Consider the following 8,053-nt stretch of genomic DNA (forward strand, 5'->3'; position numbering starts at 1 on the left):
TAAAGTGTTGAATCATACAATATGTTTGTTCATGGGGATATTTCAGTGCAATGCCAGAAAACAAAGTGTGTTTATATAGTGAGAAATGTAGAGATAAATATGTTTAGTTCCTGGCAAAATGAACAGCAGACATTTCCATCACAGCAGTAGTGTACCGGTTGTGCCTCTAAGATCTGTGAATGTTGAGTAGATGTTTAATTTATTAAACTTTCTCTAGTCTTTAATTATAAGCCATTAATAATTACCAATCTGATAATTAAGTTTTTAAAGTCCTTGAAACAAAGCTATCTCCCAAGTACTTTCTTACTTGACTCCCTTTTGTCTTTCCTTGCTTATATTTTTCTAGTAGTCTAGACAATTACAAAAACATGCTCATGAGATTTGTGGAGGGGAGGAGAATGGTTCTAACTCAGACTAGAGCAAGTTGCACATAGTTTTCTTAAGTGTTTAGATCTTTGTGATTCATTTTGAGGTACAATCATCAGATATGTGTTAAATAGGATTTTATTTGTAAGCTTGAAAGTAGAGCCAAAATGAAAGTCAGATGAATGGAATAGTGCAAATATATAGTCAAGTTATCGGATGATTTAAATATGCCTGAAATTGGTTCTACAGTATGTATTTCTATGTTTTCTGTTTTAAATGTGGCTCTCTGCTTTGTCTTGGTTACTCGATGCCCAGTATTGTAAATGAGGGCCTTTCTCTAAAGTGTAAAATTGATTAAATGTCAACATGAGTAATCAAAATATCAAATTTTGCAATCAATCTTGATTTAAACATAAAAACGTTACCATGCCATGTTATGAGCAAGAAGCTATTCTGCCCTTCTTTTTGCAGAAGCTTCTTAGAAATACAGTATACGGCAAATCTGCTGCCACATGGCTGACCTGGCAAAGGTGTTGGTCTCGGTGGAAAGACGAAAGTCACCTGCAGCTCGTTGCAAAGTGCCCTCAGCCCACGCAGAAGGTGCTCATGGTGTTCCACTGGTGGGCTGGGGGCATTGGTAAGCATGCCATGAGAGACTCCTCAGATGGAATAAACCTTCACATGTTGCCTGTTACACTTGTATTTTAATGACAGCAGTACAGCAAATGCTTCTGTGGCTGATATTTAGTTTCATGCCTTACAACCTTCTGTTTTGTAGGCTGCTGAGTTAAGAAATCTCAAGTAGTTCTGTTTAGGTTTCACATGCATGACTGAGTAGGAGGTAGATTTTACTAATTGTTTTTAATCAGATTAATGAGGAATTTATTTTCTGTTGCTGTGAGTGACTACTGCAGTGATCTAACTTCTTTGGCATCAAAGATCTGTGCATTTTTTAAAAACACTTATTAGAAACAGTGTGAGTAGTAACTAATTGGACATTTCATAAAGATTTTGCTTACTGGCAGATGGATGATATGACACATGTAATATATATGCAGTATTGCTAACTGTAGGCATTAGAAATCATGAGTCAGACACTTAAAAGTCTTGAGAGTGATTAAGAAAATGTGAAGATTAACTCCTGTTCTTTGGGCCCCTAGGGTAACATGAGTCAAGCTTGCGACAAGGCTTGCTTGAGACTTTAGAAAGGAAAACTGAGTTTTTTGGCTAATCACATGTCTTTTAGAGTTGGAGCTTTAGAAAAAAAAGCACAAAACCTTGCAAGACTGGCAATAAAATGATGATTTGGCAATGCTCTAATAGAGCAGGATGCCATTAATCTGAAAATAATCACAGACTGAATTTATTTGTGAACATCTGTGCAAACATAACACAAGCCTCGGATAGCAAGGTTTTCCGGGTAGGGCGGTTATATCTGCTAATCTACAAAACAGTCTGCCTTTGCCAAAGGCATAAATCTAAATTTGTAGATTCAATTTTTTTCACTTGTTTGGAATGACTATTAATAAAGTGAGAGAGATAAATTGTTTACCATAGTAACAGAATTACCCCATGCATGATGATGAAGTTGATGAAATCATGCATCGGAAGAAAACAGGAAGCAAGACGAGAACTCCACTGTTTCTACACTGTACGTGCAAGACTAATATGTTGTTTATGTTGTTAGACCCACTTGTTGAATTATTTGTCTCTCTCTGGTTGTGACGAGAGAGAGAAGTTGTCACTGTTGCCTTAGGCCCAGCTCTGTCAAAGACAAGGGGTGTCTAAAGAAAAATCTAGTCTGAGGTCAGATCCACGTAAGCCAAAGGGAGCAATCCACAAATCCTTTCTCTTTCCAAACCTAGTACGGCAACCTGCATGGCTGTCATTGCCTAAGTTTTCCCAGTGAAGTTACTTGAATATTAAAAAGCTGAACTGAGCTTTTAGCACCCGTGTCAGGTTTGCAAGGCCATTTAGGATGCACAGATTGAGCATCAATCTTGGCGCTTGCGCCTGCTGGAGGACGCACGCATCTTGCCAATGGCAGTGCAACCCACGTTACAGCAAGAGTAGCTGCTGTAACAAAAGTTGGGAGGAGGAGCAGATTGGAAATGTGGGGGCAAGTGCCTTTGATATATTACTTTCGAAGTTGACTAGGAAGTGGGAGATCTGGGTTTGATAACTACTCAACCTGAGAGGTTTTCCATGCACTCCACAGACCTTGCTGCATGAGGCCACCTTCTACATAGCTCCTAACACTGTCTCACTGCGCAGAAAGGGCAGCGAGAGCCACAGACCTGGAAGGATTTTCTTCCTCCTTGAGCTGGAGAGTAATATTTCCACTCACTTGTTCTGATTTCCCCGTGCAGCTCTTGGATTCCTTTTTTGCATGCCTTGTAGCTTCAACAAGAGAGGACAGCCTTGCCACCAGCCTGCTAGGAGATACTGAAGCGATTTATCTGAGGAATACTGGGCCCAGGTTGGGAGCTTTTGGAGCGGATCAAAGTCCCACTACAAATCTGAACTTTTGGGTTCTTCTGGCAAAGAACAAAAAAACCCCAAAACTTGTTCTTTCCATTGCTGCTCCAGCAGGTAGGGTAGGATTCAGCTCAATGACTACAGAGGATGGCAGCTGAGATACCACATCTGAACTTCCTCTCTAGTCCTTGGACAGAAGAAATACTTCCAGTGTGTGACTGATTTTGCCCTGGAGCAGGTATATAACACGGGCTATCGAGCCACAACAACAGCATTGCTGCTTAGAGAGATAATCCAGAGTCAAGAGCTCAACACAGATGCATGTGCATACATCTAGGTGGGCTGATTGCTTCCTTGTACTATCTATGTAAATGCAAACTGATTTGGGGCATTCTAGAACTTTTGCGTCATGGTTTTGCTCCCCTTTATTTAGGGGATTTTTGTAAATATAGATCGCTCTCACTCCAACCCCAGCAGAGGTTAGCTGTTATTCTACCTAGTTACTACGACAAGAGCATTCAAGAAACCTGTGACACAAGAGGAAAGAGAGAAGCTTGGGAAAAAAAATATGCACAGAATGTGTGAAGAGTAACTGCTAACTGTGGAGGGAGAGAGCTGGCAAATAACTGGTTAATGTGTACACAATGTGCAGCTGAAAGCAGGCAAACAAAAAGCATGGAGTAGGGAGGATCGACACTATGGTTTTGCCTGCCTCTCCTGCAATATTTAGACTGTGGTTGCTGGTGTCATGCTGGCAAGTGCAGCCAGCCAGTGAACCCTGTGCTTTCTCAGATCCCGGAGCAGAGATCCTATGCAGCACACCCTACGGCAGCTCTTGCTAAAGCACTGAGAAACCTAGTGCTGCTTAGGGAGAAAAAAACACCAGCTCAAGCATCCTTCTCAGTGTAGGACTGCTTTCTTTTCCAGTTGTGTACCAAACGTGATTTTTAAATGCTCACGTCAATTATTGCTTTTCCGTTCAGGACCCTACAATGCAAAACCAGTAGAGATTGCAACCTGGGTTCGGTTTTGCCGCTTTTCTCCTCTAGCCTGTTGCGTCAGCGAGAAAGCAGCCGTGCTTTTTTGTACTTTGTGGATTGAAGCCACAGATGGGGATTTCGGTGGTCGGTGACACCTTGGGGTTGGGTAGCAGCACACAGACTGCCTGGCTGTGAGGCTGCCTTACCTGTCTCTGCCTGGCGTGGAGGGCAGTGCCAACGCGGTGGTGGGCTAGAAGAGGCGACATTGTAAGGCCGTGTTTGGATTTGGGAGAACAGCTGGCATATGAGGTGGGAGTGTGGTCCGTATGGTGTTAGGAAAGGGTTTGAGGACAGGTAAGCTGTGGGCCACCGTGTGGATTTAAGAAGCTGGGTGCAGCACGGGGTTTCTTGCGGCTTTGCTTAGGATCAGCAGTTGGTTGGTCTTCAGGCCATGCACGAAGCTCTGATGAAGGCGGCTGCAGGTTTGTTAATTGCATGGACGTTTGGGCTGAAAAACATAACACTGCGTTTTGAAGCAGGGTTTAGATTTTCTCTGTAGGGCCTTTTTTTTTTTTTTGATGTGTCTAAACAATATTGAAGCTATTTTAGCCTTATATTGGAGATCAGATGAAGCTTGAAGCTATAGAGTGTCTGGAGTGAACTTTGCTGTTAATGTGCTCGGTAACTCTTCCAAATAGACTTGTGAGCAGTCATCAGAGCTAACAAATCTCAGAACCCCAATATTGTTTCCTTAAGTCCAGCTGGGACACCTGTGTGCTGAGATAGATGAAAGGAAATGGTAAGAAATTGGGCTCCCTGCATTGAAGAGCTTCAAGGGAGACTTGCTCGTCAGGAGTAGAGTGCTCAGTAAGCAAGTGCCTCGGCAAACAAGGGTGGCATTGCAGGGGCGATGATGGGAGCGAGTGTTACGGAGCTGAGAACGTACAGAAATGCTGAGGAACTGCTCAAAAATGTGGTGAACAAGTGGATTTTGGGGACATGTAACACATGCTTTCTAAGCTGGGATGGGTGTAGGCTTCTCTGTTACTGTGGATGAAATGATGAAAAATCCGTAAGGTCAAGTTCATTTTCCAAGGTAGTATAGGTGCAAGTCGACCATAGTCCCCTACCTGGGATTTAGACTCTGGAGTAGAGGATTAAAATGAAATCACCATATGCTGCTCAATCTTTGTGTGTAATTTGATAGTTGTTTCTCTAAATAATTAATTAGGTAATGCTCCCTCTCATGTAATCAGTTTGGGGTTCACTCAAGGAGAACTAACATGAAGACCATCAAACCAGAGAGGATTTTATTAGGAAAACCATGATTAAAGATTCAAATTCTAAATGAGGACTTCTTAATTATGCTGTCGAAGTGCAGAGGGAGAAATATTTAGCATATGGAAAGATTACAGAAAACTCCTGCAGACACCTCCCTTTTCCTTGATTTCATCTTGGAGCAAAACAGGAAGAAAATTCACGTCTTCCTCTTAGCAAAACGAATTTGACAAGTCTTGTGGAGCTATGAGTGGCAGACATGAAAGCACAAGAGGCAAATCAGTCAAAATATTTTAAAAAAACTTTTCTCTCCCTTAGTTTGACAACACCATTTCCTCGAATGCAGGGTTATGTTAGGTGTTTTTCCAGTCATCTTGTAACATTTCTTGTGCTTTAGCTGAAATGTGCTAGAGCAAAGTGAAGTCAGCACCCTTACCTCTGATAAATAGCTTGAAAATTGTAAGTACAGCTGCCTGTAAGGACAGGGAGATGTGCGTACCGTCCAGCCCTGAATACTGAGGTTAGCAGTGGTCATTGGCTGGTCGGGGTGGAGGAATTTCTGTACTGTCATCTCGTGATGATGCTGGACAAGGCACGAGATGATATGAAGAGCAAGGAAGGGTCCAGTTGATCTGGATATCAAGCATTTTCTATGCTCTCTGCTTCATGGTGGAAACTGCTATTTTAAGAGCGTGTTATTGTAGAGGAGAAAGATGTGTGTGACCAGCATTAGACTGCTTTACGTGGTATTTAATTAATTAATGCTTAATGTTTGGCTGGAAACATTAAAGAATTTTTTTTTTTTTCCTAGAAGAAGAAGGAGTTACCCCTCATTTTTCAACTTTTATATCAAGCAAGCATTTACAAGGAAACAGAAATATTGAGCTAGTTCTCATTCCATCTTACCTGGAAGAAGAAAAGGAGGTAAGGAATAGGAATTTCAGGTCCTGCTCTGATAGTAAAAATCTGTATCTTCAAATATGCAAGAGTAAGCAACTGTCATTATAGCTAGTTAACAGTAAAATTTTGTTATGCTGTGGACAAGTCCTATATATCCCAACTTCCATACAGTATGTATAGAAGTATGCTATGTATAGAAGTGTACAGTATGTATATTGCCTTTACAGTACAGTAAGTACAGAAGTAATCATTGTGTAAGCAGTTATATATAACTAGAGATGCTGCAGGCCACATGGGTTGAAGAGAAGCTCAAGAAACTTGGTTCCATTCTTTGACTCATTTGTACTTTCACTAGATAAAGGAAAACTTTCTGCAAAAATTTGAGACATTCAACAAAGGGAATCCAATTTAAACAATTTCTTTAAAAAAAAAACAACACAGGGATAATTGCAGTTTTAATACAAAAGTGGCTGAAAAATCAAACACCAAAGCAATTATGAGTGGTAAAATAGCAAAGTGGAGCTCACTGGGGATTAGTGTTGAGCCTAATACTCACTTCTCTATAGCTGACCTAAAATAATAACAGAAGAAAACTTACACATCAATCAAATTCACAGATGGTATCAAGAGGCTGCAAAGAAAGTAAAGACAACAGATAAACCGTCAAATAAACTAGAGAGTTTAGAGAAAAAAGGAGCATTCAAGGACAAGATGCAACTTTGATACATGTAAGGTTCTTTTGTGGATTAAGAGAAGGCTAAAAATGCAAATGTGTTCGCAGAAGCCTATGGACACTGATTTCATCAGGAGACATGGACCCTCTTATGTAACCGTGCCTCACATTGTGTAACCGGGGGCAAATAGTTTAAATTGTTTTTAACAGCAGTCTTTGGTCCCTTGCGCCCTGTGCCTGAGGGAGAGGCATCCGTAACTGTTTTGTTTCACCGCAGAGAGGCTTCAGGATTTTGTTTTCGGTCACTATTGGAAAGAAAGCAAAACTTTTTGAATCTGGTGTTCCCACTTTTGTCAGTGCCTGTGTTTTAAAAGGATAAGGTTTGGCTGGCGTTTTGTTTTGCTGGTGGGAGGACACTCGACCAAAAGCTTTAACGAAATCAGTATGCCTGTGAAACTTGTTGACTTTGCATCCATCGGTGATGTGGCAGGTTGGTACGCGGCTAAATGTATCCTTATCCACCTGTGTGTGTTGTTTGGTTCCGTATCTACAACATAACCTCCTTGTTTTGATTTGGCACACCTAGGGCAGGTTGGAAAAGCTGTTGTATTTAGCAGAGGGTCACAAAACTGGATGAGTTTGTTATCCTTGGGTAAAGGACAAGCAAATAATACTCTGCCAGATGAGCAGGTAGCCAAGACACTGATGACCAAACTGATTTCTGGCTAGCAAAGGACATTGCCTGAAGAAGGGAACCAGTACTTATAAAAGGAAAAAGCATTTTTTACAAGCAGCCTTTCTTTGATTATCAAAGATGTAACTTGGCTTCAGGGACAGGAAGAGATGAGGCTTCAGCAAAACCCTGGAATCTCTGCAGACACTGAACAAATTCAAAAAAGTGGTGGAAAAACTGAGGCAGTGATTCAGATGTTGGTTTTTTTTATCTGCTTTTCTATAAATCTTTGTTTCCTGCACTGAGTAACATGGGGTTTTTTTGGTTTGGGTTTTTTTTTTGTTGTTTTTTTTTTTTTTAGACATCTTGGCAAAGTTTTATGTGCTTCTATTCTCATGGATCCCTGAAAAATTAAACAATAAACCAATGTATCTGCAGAGACAGATGCATGTATCGGAAACTTGGAAAATATTTTAGTGGGAATATGGAGGAAAGCAAGCTGCAAAATTGCTGGAAGATGATGTCTAAGGCACTGTAACTGCCATATGAAGTTGGATAGTTAATTAGGAAGGGCTTAATTTTGTTGTAGCTGACAAATAGTCAAAGCAATGTTGTTGCAAGGATGAATACATCTTTGCACATAAATCACCATTATCTGCAGGGCAGTGGGAGTGGCTGGTGGTGGGGAAGGCAGGTCTGGTAAGG

This window comes from Buteo buteo, chromosome 25 (assembly GCF_964188355.1).
Source record: "Buteo buteo chromosome 25, bButBut1.hap1.1, whole genome shotgun sequence".
Classification (NCBI taxonomy): Eukaryota; Metazoa; Chordata; class Aves; order Accipitriformes; family Accipitridae; genus Buteo; species Buteo buteo.